The sequence below is a fragment of the Hemiscyllium ocellatum genome, chromosome 38 (assembly GCF_020745735.1).
Source record: "Hemiscyllium ocellatum isolate sHemOce1 chromosome 38, sHemOce1.pat.X.cur, whole genome shotgun sequence".
NCBI lineage: Eukaryota > Metazoa > Chordata > Chondrichthyes > Orectolobiformes > Hemiscylliidae > Hemiscyllium > Hemiscyllium ocellatum.
This window is the reverse complement of record NC_083438.1, coordinates 22424139-22447259: the sequence shown is the minus strand read 5'-3', so window position 1 is coordinate 22447259 and position 23121 is coordinate 22424139.

Here is a 23121-nt window from a genome sequence, read left to right as displayed (position 1 = left end):
TATATGGGACACTGTATAACAGTCTAATATCTGGGGGTACTGTGTAACAGTCTAATATCTGGCTGACAGTGTATAACAGTGTAATATCTGGGGGACTCTATATAACAGTCTAATATCTGGCTGACAGTGTATAACAGTCTAATATCTGGGGTGCACTGTATAACAGTCTAATATCTGTGGACACTGAATAACAGTCTAATATCTGGGGACACTGTATAACAGTCAAATATCTGGGACACTGTATAACAGTCTAATATCTGGGGGAAAGTGTATAACAGTCTAATATCTTGGTTACTGCATAACAGTCTAATATCTGGGACAGTGGATAACTTTCTAATATCTGGAGGACACTGTATAGCAGTCTAATATCTCGGGGACTGTGTATAACATTCTAATATCTGGGGACACTGTATAACAGTCTAATATCTGGGGGTACTGTATAACCTTCTAATATCTGGGGACACTGTATAACAGTCTAATATCTGGCTGACAGTGTATAACAGTCTAATATCTGGGGGCACTGTATAACAGTCTAATATCTGGGGACACTGCATAACAGTCTGATATCTGGGACAATGTATAACAGTCTAATATCTGGGGGACAGTGTATAACAGTCTAATATCTGGGGGCACTGTATAACAGTCTGATATCTGTGACACTGTATAACAGTCTAATATCTGGAGGACAGTGTATAACAGTCTAATATCTGGGGGCACTGTATAACAGTTCAATATCTGGGGGACACTGCATAACAGTCTGATATCTGGGACACTGTATAACAGTCTAATATCTGGGGGCACTGTATAACAGTTTAAATTCTGGGACACATTTTAACAGTCTAATATCTGGGGGACACTATATAACAGTCTAATATCTTTGTACACTGTGCGACAATCCAATATCTGGGGACACTGTATAGCAGTCAAATAAATTGGGGACAGTGTATAACAGTCTAATATCTGGGGGACAGTGTATAACAGTCTAATATCTGGGACACTGTATAACAGTCTAATACCTGGGACACTGTATAACATTCTAATATCTGGGACACTGTATAACATTCTAATATCTGGGGGTATTGTATAACGTTCTAATTTCTGCTGGCACTGTATAACAGTCTAATATCTGGGGGTACTGCATAACAGTCTAATATCTGGGGACACTGTATAACAGTCTAATATCTGGGGTGCACTGTATGACAGTCAAATATCTGGGGACACTGCATAACAGTCTGATATCTGGGACATTGTATAACAGTCTAATATCGGGGGGACAGTGTATAACAGTCTAATATCTGGGGGCACTGTATAACAGTCTAATATCTGGGGACACTGCATAACAGTCTGAAATCTGGGACACTGTATAACAGTCTAATATCTGGGGGACAGTGTATAACAGTCTAATATCTGGGGGCACTGTATAACAGTCTAATATCTGGGGACACTGCATAACAGTCTGATATCTGGGACACTGTATAACAGTCTAATATCTGGGGGCACTGTATAACAGTTTAATATCTGGGACACATTTTAACAGTCTAATATCTGGGGGATACTGTATAACATTCTAATATCTGGGGACACTGTGTAACAATCCAATATCTGGGGACACTGTATAACAGTCTAATATCTGGGGGACAGTGTATAACATTCTAATATCTCGGACACTGTATAACAGTCTAATATCTGGGATGCTGTATAACAGTCTAATATCTGGGGGGCACTGTATAACAGTCTAATATCTGGGACACTGTATAACAGTCTAATATCTGTGTGTACTGTATAACAGTCTAATATCAAGGACAGTGTATAACAGTCTAATATCTGGGGGAAAGTGTATAACAGTCTAAAATCTGGGACACTGTATAACAGTCTAATATCTGGGATGCTGTATAACAGTCTAATATCTGGGGGGCACTGTATAACAGTCTAATATCTGGGACACTGCATAACAGTCTAATATCTGGGGGACAGTGTATAACAGTCTAATATCTGGGGGACAGTGTATAACAGTCTAATATCTGGGGGACACTGAATAACAGTCTAATATCTGGGGACACTTTATAACAGTCAAATATCTGGGACACTGTATAACAGTCTAATATCTGTGGGTGCTGTATAACAGTCTAATATCAAGGACAGTGTATAACAGTCTAATATCTGGGGGAAAGTGTATAACAGTCTAAAATCTGGGACACTGTATAACAGTCTAATATCTGGGATGCTGTATAACAGTCTAATATCTGGGGGGCACTGTATAACAGTCTAATATCTGGGACACTGTATAACAGTCTAATATCTATGGATACTGTATAACAGTCTAATATCAAGGACAGTGTATAACAGTCTAATATCTGGGGGAAAGTGTATAACAGTCTAAAATCTGGGACACTGTATAACAGTCTAATATCTGGGACACTGCATAACAGTCTACTATCTGGGGGACAATGTATAACAGTCTAATATCTTGGGGACACTGTATAACAGTCAAATATCTGGGACACTGTATAACAGTCTAATATCTGGGGGAAAGTGTATAACAGTCTAATATCTTGGTTACTGCATAACAGTCTAATATCTGGGACAGCGGATAACTTTCTAATATCTGGAGGACACTGTATAACAGTCTAATATCTCGGGGACTGTGTATAACATTCTAATATCTGGGACACTGTATAACAGTCTAACATCTGGGGGTACTGTATAACCTTGTAATATCTGGAGACACTGAATAACCGTCTAATATCTGGGGGATAGTGTATAACAGTCTAATATCTGGGGGACAGTGTATAACAGTCTAATATCTGGGGGGAACTGTATAACAGTCTAATATCTGGGGTGCACTGTATAACAGTCTAATATCTGGGGGACACTATATAACAGTCTAATATCTGGGGGGCACTGTATAACAGTTTAATATCTGGGGGACACTGTATAACAGTCTAATATCTGTGACACTGTATAACAGTCTAACATCTGGGGCACTGTATAACAGTTTAATATCTGGGACAAATTTTAACAGTCTAATATCTGGGGGACAGTGTATAACAGTCTAATATCTGGGGGCACTGTATAACAGTCTAATATCTGGGGACACTGCATAACAGTCTGATATCTGGGACAATGTATAACAGTCTAATATCTGGGGGACAGTGTATAACAGTCTAATATCTGGGGGCACTGTATAACAGTCGAATATCTGGGGACACTGCATAACAGTCTGATATCTGGGACACTGTATAACAGTCTAATATCTGGGGGACAATGTATAACAGTCTAATATCTGGGGGCACTGTATAACAGTCCAATATCTGGGGGACACTGCATAACAGTCTGATATCTGGGACACTGTATAACAGTCTAATATCTGGGAGCACTGTATAACAGTTTAATATCTGGGACACATTTTATCAGTCTAATATCTGGGGGACACTGTATAACAGTCTAATATCTGGGACACTGTGTAACAATCCAATATCTGGGGACACTGTATAACAGTCAAATAAATTGGGGACAGTGTATAACAGTCTAATATCTGGGGGACAGTGTATAACAGTCTAAATTCTGGGACACTGTATAACAGTCTAATATCTGGGGGACACTATATAACAGTCTAATATCTGGCTGGCACTGTATAACAGTTTAATATCTGGGGGACACTGTATAACAGTCTAATATCTGTGACACTGTATAACAGTCTAACATCTGTGGCACTGTATAACAGTTTAATATCTGGGACAAATTTTAACAGTCTAATATCTGGGGGACAGTGTATAACAGTCTAATATCTGGGGGCACTGTATAACAGGCTAATATCTGGGGGGTACTGTATAACAGTCTAATATCTGGGACACTGTATAGCAGTCTAATATCTGGCTGACAGTGTATAACAGTCTAATATCTGGGGTGCACTGTAAGACAGTCAAATATCTGGGGACACTGCATAACAGTCTGATATCTGGGACATTGTATAACAGTCTAATATCTGGGGGACAGTGTATAACAGTCTAATATCTGGGGGCACTGTATAACAGTCTAATATCTGGGGACACTGCATAACAGTCTGAAATCTGGGACACTGTATAACAGTCTAACATCTGGGGGACAGTGTATAACAGTCTAATATCTGGGGGCACTGTATAACAGTCTAATATCTGGGGACACTGTATAACAGTCTAATATCTGGGGGACAGTGTATAACATTCTAATATCTGGGACACTGTATAACAGTCTAATATCTGGGATGCTGTATAAGAGTATAATATCTGGGGGGCACTGTATAACAGTCAAATATCTGGGACACTGTATAACAGTCTAATATCTGTGGGTACTGTATAACAGTCTAATATCAAGGACAGTGTATAACAGTCAAATATATGGGACACTGTATAACAGTCTAATATCTGGGGGTACTGTGTAACAGTCTAATATCTGGCTGACAGTGTATAACAGTGTAATATCTGGGGGACTCTATATAACAGTCTAATATCTGGCTGACAGTGTATAACAGTCTAATATCTGGGGTGCACTGTATAACAGTCTAATATCTGTGGACACTGAATAACAGTCTAATATCTGGGGGACACTGTATAACAGTCAAATATCTGGGACACTGTATAACAGTCTAATATCTGGGGGAAAGTGTATAACAGTCTAATATCTTGGTTACTGCATAACGGTCTAATATCTGGGACAGTGGATAACTTTCTAATATCTGGAGGACACTGTATAGCAGTCTAATATCTCGGGGACTGTGTATAACATTCTAATATCTGGGGACACTGTATAACAGTCTAACATCTGGGGGTACTGTATAACCTTCTAATATCTGGGGACACTGTATAACAGTCTAATATCTGGGGGACAGTGTATAACAGTCTAATATCTGGGGACACTGTATAACAGTCTAATATCGGTGGGGACTGCATAACAGTCTAATATCAAGGACAGTGTATAACAGTCTAATATCTGGGGGAAAGTGTTAACAGTCTAAAATCTGGGACACTGTATAACAGTCTACTATCTGGGACAGTGGATAACTTTCTAATATCTGGAGTACACTGTATAGCAGTCTAATATCTCGGGGACTGTGTATAACATTCTAATATCTGGGACACTGTATAACAGTCTAATATCTGGGGGTGCTGTATAACCTTCTAATATCTGGTGGCACTGTATAACAGTCTAATATCTGGGGGTACTGCATAACAGTCTAATATCTGGGGACACTGTATAACAGTCTAATATCTGGCTGACAGTGTATAACAGTCTAATATCTGGGGGCACTGTATAACAGTCTAATATCTGGGGACACTGCATAACAGTCTGATATCTGGGACAATGTATAACAGTCTAATATCTGGGGGACAGTGTATAACAGTCTAATATCTGGGGGCACTGTATAACAGTCTGATATCTGTGACACTGTATAACAGTCTAATATCTGGAGGACAGTGTATAACAGTCTAATATCTGGGGGCACTGTATAACAGTCCAATATCTGGGGGACACTGCATAACAGTCTGATATCTGGGACACTGTATAACAGTCTAATATCTGGGGCACTGTATAACAGTTTAAATTCTGGGACACATTTTAACAGTCTAATATCTGGGGGACACTATATAACAGTCTAATATCTTTGTACACTGTGTGACAATCCAATATCTGGGGACACTGTATAGCAGTCAAATAAATTGGGGACAGTGTATAACAGTCTAATATCTGGGGGACAGTGTATAACAGTCTAATATCTGGGACACTGTATAACAGTCTAATACCTGGGACACTGTATAACATTCTAATATCTGGGACACTGTATAACAGTCTAATATCTGGGGGTATTGTATAACGTTCTAATTTCTGCTGGCACTGTATAACAGTCTAATATCTGGGGGTACTGCATAACAGTCTAATATCTGGGGACACTGTATAACAGTCTAATATCTGGGGTGCACTGTATGACAGTCAAATATCTGGGGACACTGCATAACAGTCTGATATCTGGGACATTGTATAACAGTCTAATATCGGGGGGACAGTGTATAACAGTCTAATATCTGGGGGCACTGTATAACAGTCTAATATCTGGGGACACTGCATAACAGTCTGAAATCTGGGACACTGTATAACAGTCTAATATCTGGGGGACAGTGTATAACAGTCTAATATCTGGGGGCACTGTATAACAGTCTAATATCTGGGGACACTGCATAACAGTCTGATATCTGGGACACTGTATAACAGTCTAATATCTGGGGGCACTGTATAACAGTTTAATATCTGGGACACATTTTAACAGTCTAATATCTGGGGGATACTGTATAACATTCTAATATCTGGGGACACTGTGTAACAATCCAATATCTGGGGACACTGTATAACAGTCTAATATCTGGGGGACAGTGTATAACATTCTAATATCTCGGACACTGTATAACAGTCTAATATCTGGGATGCTGTATAACAGTCTAATATCTGGGGGGCACTGTATAACAGTCTAATATCTGGGACACTGTATAACAGTCTAATATCTGTGTGTACTGTATAACAGTCTAATATCAAGGACAGTGTATAACAGTCTAATATCTGGGGGAAAGTGTATAACAGTCTAAAATCTGGGACACTGTATAACAGTCTAATATCTGGGATGCTGTATAACAGTCTAATATCTGGGGGGCACTGTATAACAGTCTAATATCTGGGACACTGCATAACAGTCTAATATCTGGGGGACAGTGTATAACAGTCTAATATCTGGGGGACAGTGTATAACAGTCTAATATCTGGGGACACTGAATAACAGTCTAATATCTGGGGACACTTTATAACAGTCAAATATCTGGGACACTGTATAACAGTCTAATATCTGGGGGCTGTATAACAGTCTAATATCAGGGACACTGTATAACAGTCTAATATCTGGGGGAAACTGTATAACAGTCTAAAATCTGGGACACTGTATAACAGTCTAATATCTGGGATGCTGTATAACAGTCTAATATCTGGGGGCACTGTATAACAGTCTAATATCTGGGACACTGTATAACAGTCTAATATCTATGGATACTGTATAACAGTCTAATATCAAGGACAGTGTATAACAGTCTAATATCTGGGGAAACTGTATAACAGTCTAAAATCTGGGACACTGTATAACAGTCTAATATCTGGGACACTGCATAACAGTCTAATATCTGGGGGACAATGTATAACAGTCTAATATCTTGGGGACACTGTATAACATTCTAATATCTGGGGACACTGAATAACAGTCTAATATCTGGGGAAACTGTATAACAGTCTAAAATCTGGGACACTGTATAACAGTCTAATATCTGTGGGTACTGTATAACAGTCTAATATCAAGGACAGTGTATAACAGTCTAATATCTGGGGGAAAGTGTATAACAGTCTAAAATCTGGGACACTGTATAACAGTCTACTATCTGGGAACGTGGATAACTTTCTAATATCTGGAGGACACTGTATAGCAGTCTAATATCTCGGGGACTGTGTATAACATTCTAATATCTGGGACACTGTATAACAGTCTAATATCTGGGGGTACTGTATAACAGTCTAATATCAAGGACAGTGTATAACAGTCTAATATCTGGGGGAAAGTGTATAACAGTCGAAAATCTGGGACACTGTATAACAGTCTAATATCTGGGATGCTGTATAACAGTCTAATATCTGGGGGGCACTGTATAACAGTCTAATACCTGGGACACTGTATAACAGTCTAATATCTGGGGGACAGTGTATAACAGTCTAATATCTGGGGGACACTGCATAACATTCTAATATCTGGGGACTCTGAATAACAGTCTAATATCTGGGGACACTTTATAACAGTCAAATATCTGGGACACTGTATAACAGTCTAATATCTGTGGGTACTGTATAACAGTCTAATATCAAGGACAGTGTATAACAGTCTAATATCTGTGGGTACTGCATAACAGTCTAATATCTGAGGACACTGTATAACAGTCTACTATCTGGGACAGTGGATAACTTTCTAATATCTGGAGGACACTGTATAGCAGTTTAATATCTCGGGGACTGTGCGTAACATTCTAATATCTGGGACACTGTATAACAGTCTAATATCTGGGGGTACTGTGTAACATTCTAATATCTGGGGACACTGTATAACAGTCTAATATCTGGGCGTGCTGTATAACCTTCTAATATCTGGTGGCACTGTATAACAGTCTAATAGCTGGGGGTACTGCATAACAGTCTAATATCTGGGGACACTGTATTACAGTCTAATATCTGGCTGACAGTGTATAACAGTCTAATATCCGGGTGCACTGTGTAACAGTCAAATATCTGGGACACTGTTTAACATTCTAATATCTGGGACAGTGTATAACAGTCTAATATCTGGGACACATTTTAAAAGTCTAATATCTGGGTGCACTGTATAACAATCTAAGATCTGGGACAGTGTATAACAGTCTAATATCTGGGACACTGTTTAACATTCTAATATCTGGGACAGTGTATAACAGTCTAATATCGGGGGCACTGTATAACCTTCTAATATCTGGTGGCACTGTATAACAGTCTAATATCTGGGGGTACTGCATAACAGTCTAATATCTGAGGACACTGTATAACAGTCTAATATCTGGGACACTGTATAACAGTCTAATATCTGAGGGTACTGTATAACAGTCTAATATCAAGGACAGTGTATAACAGTCTAATATCTGGGGGAAAGTGTATAACAGTCTAAAATCTGGGACACTGTATAACAGTCTAATATCTGGGACACTGTATAACAGTCTAATATCTGAGGGTACTGTATAACAGTCTAATATCAAGGACAGTGTATAACAGTCTAATATCTGGGGGAAAGTGTATAACAGTCTAAAATCTGGGACACTGTATAACAGTCTAATATCTGGGATGCTGTATAACAGTCTAATATCTGGGGGGCACTGTATAACAGGCTAATATCTGGGACACTGTATAACAGTCTAATATCTGTGGTACTGTATAACAGTCTAATATCAAGGACAGTGTATAACAGTCTAATATCTGGGGGAAAGTGTATAACAGTCTAAAATCTGGGACACTGTATAACAGTCTAATATCTGGGATGCTGTATAACAGTCTAATATCTGTGGGGGCACTGTATAACAGTCTAATATCTGGGACACTGTATAACAGTCTAATATCTGGGGGACAGTGTATAACAGTCTAATATCTTGGGGACACTGTATAACATTCTAATATCTGGGGACACTGAATAACAGTCTAATATCTGGGGACACTTTATAACAGTCAAATATCTGGGACACTGTATAACAGTCTAATATCTGTGGGTACTGTATAACAGTCTAATATCAAGGACAGTGTATAACAGTCTAATATCTGGGGGAAAGTGTATAACAGTCTAAAATCTGGGACACTGTATAACAGTCTACTATCTGGGACAGTGGATAACTTTCTAATATCTGGAGGACACTGTATAGCAGTCTAATATCTCGGGGACTGTGTATAACATTCTAATATCTGGGACACTGTATAACAGTCTAATATCTGGGGGTAGTGTATAACCTTCTAATATCTGGGGACACTGTATAACAGTCTAATATCTGGGGGTGCTGTATAACCTTCTAATATCTGGTGGCAATGTATAACAGTCTAATATCTGGGGGTACTGCATAACAGTCTAATATCTGGGTGCACTGTATAACAATCTAAGATCTGGGACAGTGTATAACAGTCTAATATCTGGGACACTGTTTAACATTCTAATATCTGGGACAGAGTATAACAGTCTAATATCTGGGTCACATTTTAACAGTCTAATATCTGGGGGACAGTGTATAACAGTCTAATATCGGGGGCACTGTATAACCTTCTAATATCTGGTGGCACTGTATAACAGTCTAATATCTGGGGGTACTGCATAACAGTCTAATATCTGAGGACACTGTATAACAGTCTAATATCTGGGACACTGTGTAACAGTCTAACAGCTGGGGGCACTGTATGACAGTCTAACATCTGGGGACACTGTATAACAGTCTAATATCTGGGGGACAGTGTATAACATTCTAATATCTGGGACACTGTATAACAGTCTAATATCTGGGATGCTGTATAACAGTCTAATATCTGGGGGGCACTGTATAACAGTCTAACATCTGGGGGACAGTGTATAACAGTCTAATATCTGGGGACACTGTATAACAGTCTAGTATCTGGGGACACTGAATAACAGTCTAATATCTGGGGACACTGTATAACAGTCAAATATCTGGGACACTGTATAACAGTCTAATATCTGGGGGAAAGTGTATAACAGTCTAATATCTTGGTTACTGCATAACAGTCTAATATCTGGGACAGTGGATAACTTTCTAATATCTGGAGGACACTGTATAGCAGTCTAATATCTCGGGGACTGTGTATAACATTCTAATATCTGGGGACACTGTATAACAGTCTAACATCTGGGGGTACTGTATAACCTTCTAATACCTGGGGACACTGTATAACAGTCTAATATCTGGGGGACAGTGTATAACAGTCTAATATCTGGGACACTGTATAACAGTCTAATATCTGTGGGTACTGTATAACAGTCTAATATCAAGGACAGTGTATAACAGTCTAATATCTGGGGGAGACTGTATAACAGTCTAATATCTGGGGGACACTGTTTAACAGTCCAATATCTGGGACGCATTTTAACAGTCTAATATCTGGGGGACACTGTATAACAGTCTAATATCTGGGACAGTGTATAACAGTGTAATATCTGGGGGACACTATATAACAGTCTAATAGCTGGCTGACAGTGTATAACAGTCTAATATCTGGGGTGCACTGTATAACAGTCTAATATCTGTGGTAATGCATAACAGACTAATATCTGGGGGTACTGTGTAACAGTCTAAAATCTGGGACAGTGTATAACAGTGTAATATCTGTGGGATACTACATAACAGTCTAATATCTGGCTGACAGTGTATAACAGTCTAATATCTGGGGTGCACTGTATAACAGTCTAATATCTCGGACACTGTATAACAGTCTAACATCTGGGGGACAGTGTATAACAGTCTAATATCTGGGGACACTGTATAACAGTCTAGTATCTGGGGACACTGAATAACAGTCTAATATCTGGGGACACTGTATAACAGTCAAATATCTGGGACACTGTATAACAGTCTAATATCTGGGGGAAAGTGTATAACAGTCTAATATCTTGGTTACTGCATAACAGTCTAATATCTGGGACAGTGGATAACTTTCTAATATCTGGAGGACACTGTATAGCAGTCTAATATCTCGGGGACTGTGTATAACATTCTAATATCTGGGGACACTGTATAACAGTCTAACATCTGGGGGTACTGTATAACCTTCTAATATCTGGGGACACTGTATAACAGTCTAATATCTGGGGGACAGTGTATAACAGTCTAATATCTGGGGACACTGTATAACAGTCTAATATCTGTGGGTACTGTATAACAGTCTAATATCAAGGACAGTGTATAACAGTCTAATATCTGGGGGAAAGTGTATAACAGTCTAAAATCTGTGACACTGTATAACAGTCTAATATCTGGGACAGTGGAAAACTTTCTAATATCTGGAGTACACTGTATAGCAGTCTAATATCTCGGGGACCGTGTATAACATTCTAATATCTGGGACACTGTATAACAGTCTAATATCTGGGGGTACTGTATAACCTACTAATATCTGGGGACACTGTATAACAGTCTAATATCTGGGGGTGCTGAATAACCTTCTAATATCTGGTGGCACTGTATAACAGTCTAATATCTGGGGGTACTGCATAACAGTCTAATATCTGGGGACACTGTATAACAGTCTAATATCTGGCTGACAGTGTATAACAGTCTAACATCTGGGGGCACTGTATAACAGTCTAATATCTGGGGACACTGCATAACAGTCTGATATCTGGGACATTGTATAACAGTCTAATATCGGGGGGACAGTGTATAACAGTCTAATATCTGGGGGCACTGTATAACAGTCTAATATCTGGGGACACTGCATAACAGTCTGATATCTGGGACACTGTATAACAGTCTAATATCTGGGGGACAGTGTATAACAGTCTAATGTCTGTGGGCACTGTATAACAGTCCAATATCTGGGGGACACTTCATAACAGTCTGATATCTGGGGGCACTGTATAACAGTTTAATATCTGGGACACATTTTAACAGTCTAATATCTGGGGGACACTGTATAATAGTCTAATATCTGGGTACACTGTGTGACAATCCAATATCTGGGGACACTGTATAACAGTCAAATAAATTGGGTACAGTGTATAACAGTCTAATATCTGGGGGACAGTGTATAACAGTCTAATATCTGGGACACTGTATAACAGTCTAATATCTGGGGGACAGTGTATAACAGTCTAATACCTGGGACAGTGTATAACAGTCTAATATCTGGGGGTATTGTATAACGTTCTAATTTCCGCTGGCACTGTATAACAGTCTAATATCTGGGGGTACTGCATAACAGTCTAATATCTGGGGACACTGTATAACAGTCTAATATCTGGGGGGTACTGTATAACAGTCTAATATCTGGGACACTGTATAGCAGTCTAATATCTGGCTGACAGTGTATAACAGTCTAATATCTGGGGTGCACTGTATGACAGTCAAATATCTGGGGACACTGCATAACAGTCTGATATCTGGGACATTGTATAACAGTCTAATATCTGGGGGACAGTGTATAACAGTCTAATATCTGGGGGCACTGTATAACAGTCTAATATCTGGGGACACTGCATAACAGTCTGAAATCTGGGACACTGTATAACAGTCTAATATCTGGGGGACAGTGTATAACAGTCTAATATCTGGGGGCACTGTATAACAGTCTAATATCTGGGGACACTGCATGACCGTCTGATATCTGGGACACTGTATAACAGTTTAATATCTGGGACACATTTTAACAGTCTAATATCTGGGGGACACTGCATAACATTCTAATATCTGGGGACACTGTGTAACAATCCAATATCTGGGGACACTGTATAACAGTCTAATATCTGGGGGACAGTGTATAACAGTCTAATATCTGGGGGACAGTGTATAACATTCTAATATCTGGGACACTGTATAACAGTCTAATATCTGGGACGCTGTACAACAGTCTAATATCTGGGGGGCACTGTATAACAGTCTAATATCTGGGACACTGTATAACAGTCTAATATCTGTGGGTACTGTATAACAGTCTAATATCAAGGACAGTGTATAACAGTCTAATATCTGGGGGAAAGTGCAAACAGTCTAAAATCTGGGACACTGTATAACAGTCTAATATCTGGGATGCTGTATAACAGTCTAATATCTGGGGGGCACTGTATAACAGTCTAATATCTGGGACACTGTATAACAGTCTAATATCTGGGGGACAGTGTATAACAGTCTAATATCTGGGGGACACTGAATAACAGTATAATATCTGGGGACACTTTATAACAGTCTAATATCTGGGGACACTTTATAACAGTCAAATATCTGGGACACTGTATGACAGTCTAATATCTGTGGGTACTGTATAACAGTCTAATATCAAGGACAGTGTATAACAGTCTAATATCTGGGGGAAAGTGTATAACAGTCTAAAATCTGGGACACTGTATAACAGTCTAATATCTGGGATGCTGTATAACAGTCTAATATCTGGGGGGCACTGTATAACAGTCTAATATCTGGGACACTGTATAACAGTCTAATATCTGTGGGTACTGTATAACAGTCTAATATCAAGGACAGTGTATAACAGTCTAATATCTGGGGGAAAGTGTATAACAGTCTAAAATCTGGGACACTGTATAACAGTCTACTATCTGTGACAGTGGATAACTTTCTAATATCTGGAGGACACTGTATAGCAGTCTAATATCTCGGGGACTGTGTATAACATTCTAATATCTGGGACACTGTATAACAGTCTAATATCTGGGGGTACTGCATAACAGTCTAATATCTGAGGACACTGTATAACAGTCTAATATCTGGGACACTGTATAACAGTCTAACATCTGGGGCCATGTATAACAGTCTAATATCTGTGGGACAGTGTATAACAGTCTAATACCTGGGACACTGTATAACATTCTAATATGAGGGGGCATTGTATTACAGTCTAATATCTGGGGGACGCTGTATAACAGTCTAATATATGGGACACTGTATAACAGTCTAATATCTGGGGGACACTGTATAACAGTCTAATATCTGGCTGACAGTGTATAACAGTCTAATATCTGGGGGTACTGTGTAACAGTCTAATATCTGGGACACTGTATAACAGTCTAACAGCTGCAGCTATGGTATGACAGTCTAATAGCTGGGACGCTGTCAAACTGTCTTACATCTCGGACACTGTATAACAGTCTAACATCTGGGGGACAGTGTATAACAGTCTAATATCTGGGGACACTGTATAACAGTCGAGTATCTGGGGACACTGAATAACAGTCTAATATCTGGGGACACTGTATAACAGTCAAATATCTGGGACACTGTATAACAGTCTAATATCTGGGGGAAAGTGTATAACAGTCTAATATCTTGGTTACTGCATAACAGTCTAATATCTGGGACAGCGGATAACTTTCTAATATCTGGAGGACACTGTATAACAGTCTAATATCTCGGGGACTGTGTATAACATTCTAATATCTGGGACACTGTATAACAGTCTAACATCTGGGGGTACTGTATAACCTTCTAATATCTGGGGACACTGTATAACAGTCTAATATCTGGGGGACAGTGTATAACAGTCTAATATCTGGGGACACTGTATAACAGTCTAATATCTGGGGGGAACTGTATAACAGTCTAATATCTGGGACACTGTATAACAGTCTAATATCTGTGGACACTGAATAACAGTCTAATATCTGGGGGACACTGTATAACAGTCAAATATCTGGGACACTGTATAACAGTCTAATATCTGTGGGTACTGCATAACAATCTAATATCAAGGACAGTGTATAACAGTCTAATATATGGGACACTGTATAACAGAATAATATCTGGGGGAAAGTGTATAACAGTCTAATGTCTTGGTTACTTTATAACAGTCTAATATCTGGGACAGTGGATAACTTTCTAATACCTGGAGGACACTGTATAACAGTCTAATATCTCAGGGACTGTGTATAACATCCTAATATCTGGGGACACTGTATAACAGTCTAATATCTGGGGGTACTGTATAACCTTGTAATATCTGGGGGACAGTGTATAACAGTCTAATATCTGGGGACACTGTATAACAGTCTAATATCTGGGACACTGTACAACAGTCTAACAGCTGGGGGCACTGTATGACAGCCTAACATCTGGGGCCATGTATAACAGCCTAATATCTGGGGGACAGTGTATAACTGTCTAATACCTGGGACACTGTATAACATTCTAATATGAGGGGGCATTGTATAACAGTCTAATAACTGGGGGACAGTGTATAACAGTCTAATGCCTGGGACACTGTATAACAGTCTAATATCTGGGAGAGTGTATAACAGCGTAATATCTGGGGGAAAGTGTATAACAGTCTAATATCTGGCTGATAGTGTATAACAGTCTAATATCTGGGGTGCACTGTGTAACAGTCTAATACCTGTGGTAATGTATAACAGTCTAATATCTGGGGGTACTGTATAACAGTGTAGTATCTGGGGGTACTGTGTAACAGTCTAATATCTGGGACACTGTGTAACAGTCTAACAGCTGCAGCTATGGTATGACAGTCTAATAGCTTGGACGCTGTATAACAGTCTAATATCTCGGACACTGTATAACAGTCTAACATCTGGGGGACAGTGTATAACAGTCTAATATCTGGGGACACTGAATAACAGTCTAATATCTGGGGACACTGTATAACAGTCAAATATCTGGGACACTGTATAACAGTCTAATATCTGGGGGAAAGTGTATAACAGTCTAATATCTTGGTTACTGCATAACAGTCTAATATCTGGGACAGTGGATAACTTTCTAATATCTGGAGGACACTGTATAACAGTCTAATATCTCGGGGACTGTGTATAACATTCTAATATCTGGGACACTGTATAACAGTCTAATATCTCGGGGACTGTGTATAACATTCTAATATCTGGGACACTGTATAACAGTCTAACATCTGGGGGTACTGTATAACCTTGTAATATCTGGGGACACTGTATAACCGTCTAATATCTGGGGGACAGTGTATAACAGTCTAATATCTGGGGGACAGTGTATAACAGTCTAATATCTGGGGACACTGTATAACAGTCTAATATCTGGGGGGCACTGTATAACAGTCTAATATCTGGGGGACACTATATAACAGTCTAATATCGGGCTGACAGTGTATGACAGTCAAATATCTGGGGGACACTGTATAACAGTCTAATATCTGGGGACAGTGTATAACAGTCTAACATCTGGGGCACTGTATAACAATTTAATATCTGGGACAAATTTTAACAGTCTAATATCTGGGGGACAGTGTATAACAGTCTAATATCTGGGGGCACTGTATAACAGTCTAATATCTGGGGACACTGCATAACAGTCTGATATCTGGGACAATGTATAACAGTCTAATATCTGGGGGACAGTGTATAACAGTCTAATATCTGGGGGCACTGTATAACAGTCTAATATCTGGGGACACTGCATAACAGTCTGATATCTGGGACACTGCATAACAGTCTAATATCTGGGGGACAGTGTATAACAGTCTAATATCTGGGGGCACTGTATAACAGTCCAATATCTGGGGGACACTGCATAACAGTCTGATATCTGGGACACTGTATAACAGTCTAATATCTGGGAGCACTGTATAACAGTTTAATATCTGGGACACATTTTAACAGTCTAATATCAGGGGGACACTGTATAACAGTCTAATATCTGGGTACACTGTGTAACAATCCAATATCTGGGGACACTGTATAACAGTCAAATAAATTGGGGACAGTGTATAACAGTCTAATATCTGGGGGACAGTGTATAACAGTCTAATATCTGGGACACTGTATAACAGTCTAATATCTGGGGGACAGTGTATAACAGTCTAATACCTGGGACACTGTATAACATTCTAATATCTGGGACACTGTATAACAGTCTAATATCTGGGGGGTACTGTATAACAGTCTAATATCTGGGACACTGTATAGCAGTCTAATATCTGGCTGACAGTGTATAACAGTCTAATATCTGGGGTGCACTGTATGACAGTCAAATATCTGGGGACACTGCATAACAGTCTGATATCTGGGACATTGTATAACAGTCTAATATCTGGGGGACAGTGTATAACAGTCTAATATCTGGGACACTGTATAACAGTCTAATATCTGTGGACACTGAATAACAGTCTAATATCTGGGGGACACTGTATAACAGTCAAATATCTGGGACACTGTATAACAGTCTAATATCTGTGGGTAATGCATAACAGTCTAATATCAAGGACAGTGTATAACAGTCTAATATATGGGACACTGTATAACAGTCTAATATCTGGGGGAAAGTGTATAACAGTCTAATGTCTTGGTTACTGTATAACAGTCTAATATCTGGGACAGTGGATAACTTTCTAATATCTGGAGGACACTGTATAACAGTCTAATATCTCGGGGACTGTGTATAACATTCTAATATCGGGGGCCACTGTATAACAGTCTAATATCTGGGGGTACTGTATAACCTTGTAATATCTGGGGGACAGTGTATAACAGTCTAATATCTGGGGGCACTGTATAACAGTCCAATATCTGGGACGCATTTTAACAGTCTAATATCTGGGGACACTGTATAACAGTCTAATATCTGGGACAGTGTATAACAGTGTAATATCTGGGGGACACTATATAACAATCTAATAGCTGGCTGACAGTGTATAACAGTCTAATATCTGGGGTGCACTGTATAACAGTCTAATATCTGTGGTAATGCATAACAGTCTAATATCTGGGGGTACTGTGTAACAGTCTAATATCTGGGACAGTGTATAACAGTGTAATATCTGTGGGATACTACATAACAGTCTAATATCTGGGATGCTGTATAACAGTCTAATATCTGGGGGGCACTGTATAACAGTCTAATATCTGGGGGACACTGTATAACAGTCTAACATCTGGGGGACAGTGTATAACAGTCTAATATCTGGGACACTGTATAACAGTCTAGTATCTGGGGACACTGAATAACAGTCTAATATCTGGGGACACTGTATAACAGTCAAATATCTGGGACACTGTATAACAGTCTAATATCTGGGGGAAAGTGTATAACAGTCTAATATCTTGGTTACTGCATAACAGTCTAATATCTGGGACAGTGGATAACTTTCTAATATCTGGAGGACACTGTATAGCAGTCTAATATCTCGGGGACTGTGTATAACATTCTAATATCTGGGGACACTGTATAACAGTCTAACATCTGGGGGTACTGTATAACCTTCTAATATCTGGGGACACTGTATAACAGTCTAATATCTGGGGGACAGTGTATAACAGTCTAATATCTGGGGACACTGTATAACAGTCTAATATCTGTGGGTACTGTATAACAGTCTAATATCAAGGACAGTGTTTAACAGTCTAATATCTGGGGGAGACTGTATAACAGTCTAATATCTGGGGGACACTGTTTAACAGTCCAATATCTGGGACGCATTTTAACAGTCTAATATCTGGGGACACTGTATAACAGTCTAATATCTGGGACAGTGTATAACAGTGTAATATCTGGGGGACACTATATAACAGTCTAATATCTGGCTGACAGTGTATAACAGTCTAATATCTGGGGTGCACTGTATAACAGTCTAATATCTGTGGTAATGCATAACAGTCTAATATCTGGGGGTACTGTGTAACAGTCTAATATCTGGGACAGTGTATAACAGTGTAATATCTGTGGGATACTACACAACAGTCTAATATCTGGGATGCTGTATAACAGTCTAATATCTGGGGGGCTCTGTATAACAGTCTAATATCTGGGGGACACTGTATAACAGTCTAACATCTGGGGGACAGTGTATAACAGTCTAATATCTGGGGACACTGTATAACAGTCTAGTATCTGGGGACACTGAATAACAGTCTAATATCTGGGGACACTGTATAACAGTCAAATATCTGGGACACTGTATAACAGTCTAATATCTGGGGGAAAGTGTATAACAGTCTAATATCTTGGTTACTGCATAACAGTCTAATATCTGGGACAGTGGATAACTTTCTAATATCTGGAGGACACTGTATAGCAGTCTAATATCTCGGGGACTGTGTATAACATTCTAATATCTGGGGACACTGTATAACAGTCTAACATCTGGGGGTACTGTATAACCTTCTAATATCTGGGGACACTGTATAACAGTCTAATATCTGGGGGACAGTGTATAACAGTCTAATATCTGGGGACACTGTATAACAGTCTAATATCTGTGGGTACTGTATAACAGTCTAATATCAAGGACAGTGTATAACAGTCTAATATCTGGGGGAAAGTGTATAACAGTCTAAAATCTGTGACACTGTATAACAGTCTACTATCTGGGACAGTGGAAAACTTTCTAATATCTGGAGTACACTGTATAGCAGTCTAATATCTCGGGGACCGTGTATAACATTCTAATATCTGGGACACTGTATAACAGTCTAATATCTGGGGGTACTGTATAACCTACTAATATCTGGGGACACTGTATAACAGTCTAATATCTGGGGGTGCTGAATAACCTTCTAATATCTGGTGGCACTGTATAACAGTCTAATATCTGGGGGTACTGCATAACAGTCTAATATCTGGGGACACTGTATAACAGTCTAATATCTGGCTGACAGTGTATAACAGTCTAATATCTGGGGGCACTGTATAACAGTCTAATATCTGGGGACACTGCATAACAGTCTGATATCTGGGACAATGTATAACAGTCTAATATCTGCGGGACAGTGTATAACAGTCTAATATCTGGGGGCACTGTATAACAGTCTAATATCTGGGGACACTGCATAACAGTCTGATATCTGGGACACTGTATAACAGTCTAATATCTGGGGGACAGTGTATAACAGTCTAATATCTGAGGACACTGTATAACAGTCTAATATCTGGGACACTGTATAACAGTCTAACATCTGGGGCCATGTATAACAGTCTAATATCTGTGGAACAGTGTATAACAGTCTAATACCTGGGACACTGTATAACATTCTAATATGAGGGGGCATTGTATTACAGTCTAATATCTGGGGGACGCTGTATAACAGTCTAATATCTGGGACACTGTATAACAGTCTAATATCTGGCTGACAGTGTATAACAGTCTAATATCTGGGGGTACTGTGTAACAGTCTAATATCTGGGACACTGTATAACAGTCTAACAGCTGCAGCTATGGTATGACAGTCTAATAGCTGGGACGCTGTCAAACTGTCTTACATCTCGGACACTGTATAACAGTCTAACATCTGGGGGACAGTGTATAACAGTCTAATATCTGGGGACACTGTATAACAGTCGAGTATCTGGGGACACTGTATAACAGTCCAATATCTGGGGGACACTGCATAACAGTCTGATATCTGGGGGCACTGTATAACAGTTTAATATCTGGGACACATTTTAACAGTCTAATATCTGGGGGACACTGTATAATAGTCTAATATCTGGGTACACTGTGTGACAATCCAATATCTGGGGACACTGTATAACAGTCAAATAAATTGGGTACAGTGTATAACAGTCTAATATCTGGGGGACAGTGTATAACAGTCTAATATCTGGGACACTGTATAACAGTCTAATATCTGGGGGACAGTGTATAACAGTCTAATACCTGGGACAGTGTATAACAGTCTAATATCTGGGGGTATTGTATAACGTTCTAATTTCTGCTGGCACTGTATAACAGTCTAATATCTGGGGGTACTGCATAACAGTCTAATATCTGGGGACACTGTATAACAGTCTAATATCTGGGGGGTACTGTATAACAGTCTAATATCTGGGACACTGTATAGCAGTCTAATATCTGGCTGACAGTGTATAACAGTCTAATATCTGGGGTGCACTGTATGAAAGTCAAATATCTGGGGACACTGCATAACAGTCTGATATCTGGGACATTGTATAACAGTCTAATATCTGGGGGACAGTGTATAACAGTCTAATATCTGGGGGCACTGTATAACAGTCTAATATCTGGGGACACTGCATAACAGTCTGAAATCTGGGACACTGTATAACAGTCTAATATCTGGGGGACAGTGTATAACAGTCTAATATCTGGGGGCACTGTATAACAGTCTAATATCTGGGGACACTGCATGACCGTCTGATATCTGTGACACTGTATAACAGTTTAATATCTGGGACACATTTTAACAGTCTAATAACTGGGGGACACTGTATAACATTCTAATATCTGGGGACACTGTGTAACAATCCAATATCTGGGGACACTGTATAACAGTCTAATATCTGGGGGACAGTGTATAACAGTCTAATATCTGGGGGACAGTGTATAACATTCTAATATCTGGGACACTGTATAACAGTCTAATATCTGGGATGCTGTACAACAGTCTAATATCTGGGGGACACTGTATAACAGTCTAATATCTGGGACACTGTATAACAGTCTAATATCTGTGTGTACTGTATAACAGTCTAATATCAAGGACAGTGTATAACAGTCTAATATCTGGGGGAAAGTGTATAACAGTCTAAAATCTGAGACACTGTATAACAGTCTAATATCTGGGATGCTGTATAACAGTCTAATATCTGGGGGGCACTGTATAACAGTCTAATATCTGGGACACTGTATAACAGTCTAATATCTGGGGGACAGTGTATAACAGTCTAATATCTGGGGGACACTGAATAACAGTATAATATCTGGGGACACTTTATAACAGTCTAATATCTGGGGACACTTTATAACAGTCAAATATCTGGGACACTGTATAACAGTCTAATATCTGTGGGTACTGTATAACAGTCTAATATCAAGGACAGTGTATAACAGTCTAATATCTGGGGTAAAGTGTATAACAGTCTAAAATCTGGGACACTGTATAACAGTCTAATATCTGGGATGCTGTATAACAGTCTAATATCTGGGGGGCACTGTATAACAGTCTAATATCTGGGACACTGTATAACAGTCTAATATCTGTGGGTACTGTATAACAGTCTAATATCAAGGACAGTGTATAACAGTCTAATATCTGGGGGAAAGTGTATAACAGTCTAAAATCTGGGACACTGTATAACAGTCTACTATCTGGGACAGTGGATAACTTTCTAATATCTGGAGGACACTGTATAGCAGTCTAATATCTCGGGGACTGTGTATAACATTCTAATATCTGGGACACTGTATAACAGTCTAATATCTGGGGGTACTGCATAACAGTCTAATATCTGAGGACACTGTATAACAGTCTAATATCTGGGACACTGTATAACAGTCTAACATCTGGGGCCATGTATAACAGTCTAATATCTGTGGAACAGTGTATAACAGTCTAATACCTGGGACACTGTATAACATTCTAATATGAGGGGGCATTGTATTACAGTCTAATATCTGGGGGACGCTGTATAACAGTCTAATATCTGGGACACTGTATAACAGTCTAATATCTGGCTGACAGTGTATAACAGTCTAATATCTGGGGGTACTGTGTAACAGTCTAATATCTGGGACACTGTATAACAGTCTAACAGCTGCAGCTATGGTATGACAGTCTAATAGCTGGGACGCTGTCAAACTGTCTTACATCTCGGACACTGTATAACAGTCTAACATCTGGGGGACAGTGTATAACAGTCTAATATCTGGGGACACTGTATAACAGTCGAGTATCTGGGGACACTGAATAACAGTCTAATATCTGGGGACACTGTATAACAGTCAAATATCTGGGACACTGTATAACAGTCTAATATCTGGGGGAAAGTGTATAACAGTCTAATATCTTGGTTACTGCATAACAGTCTAATATCTGGGACAGCG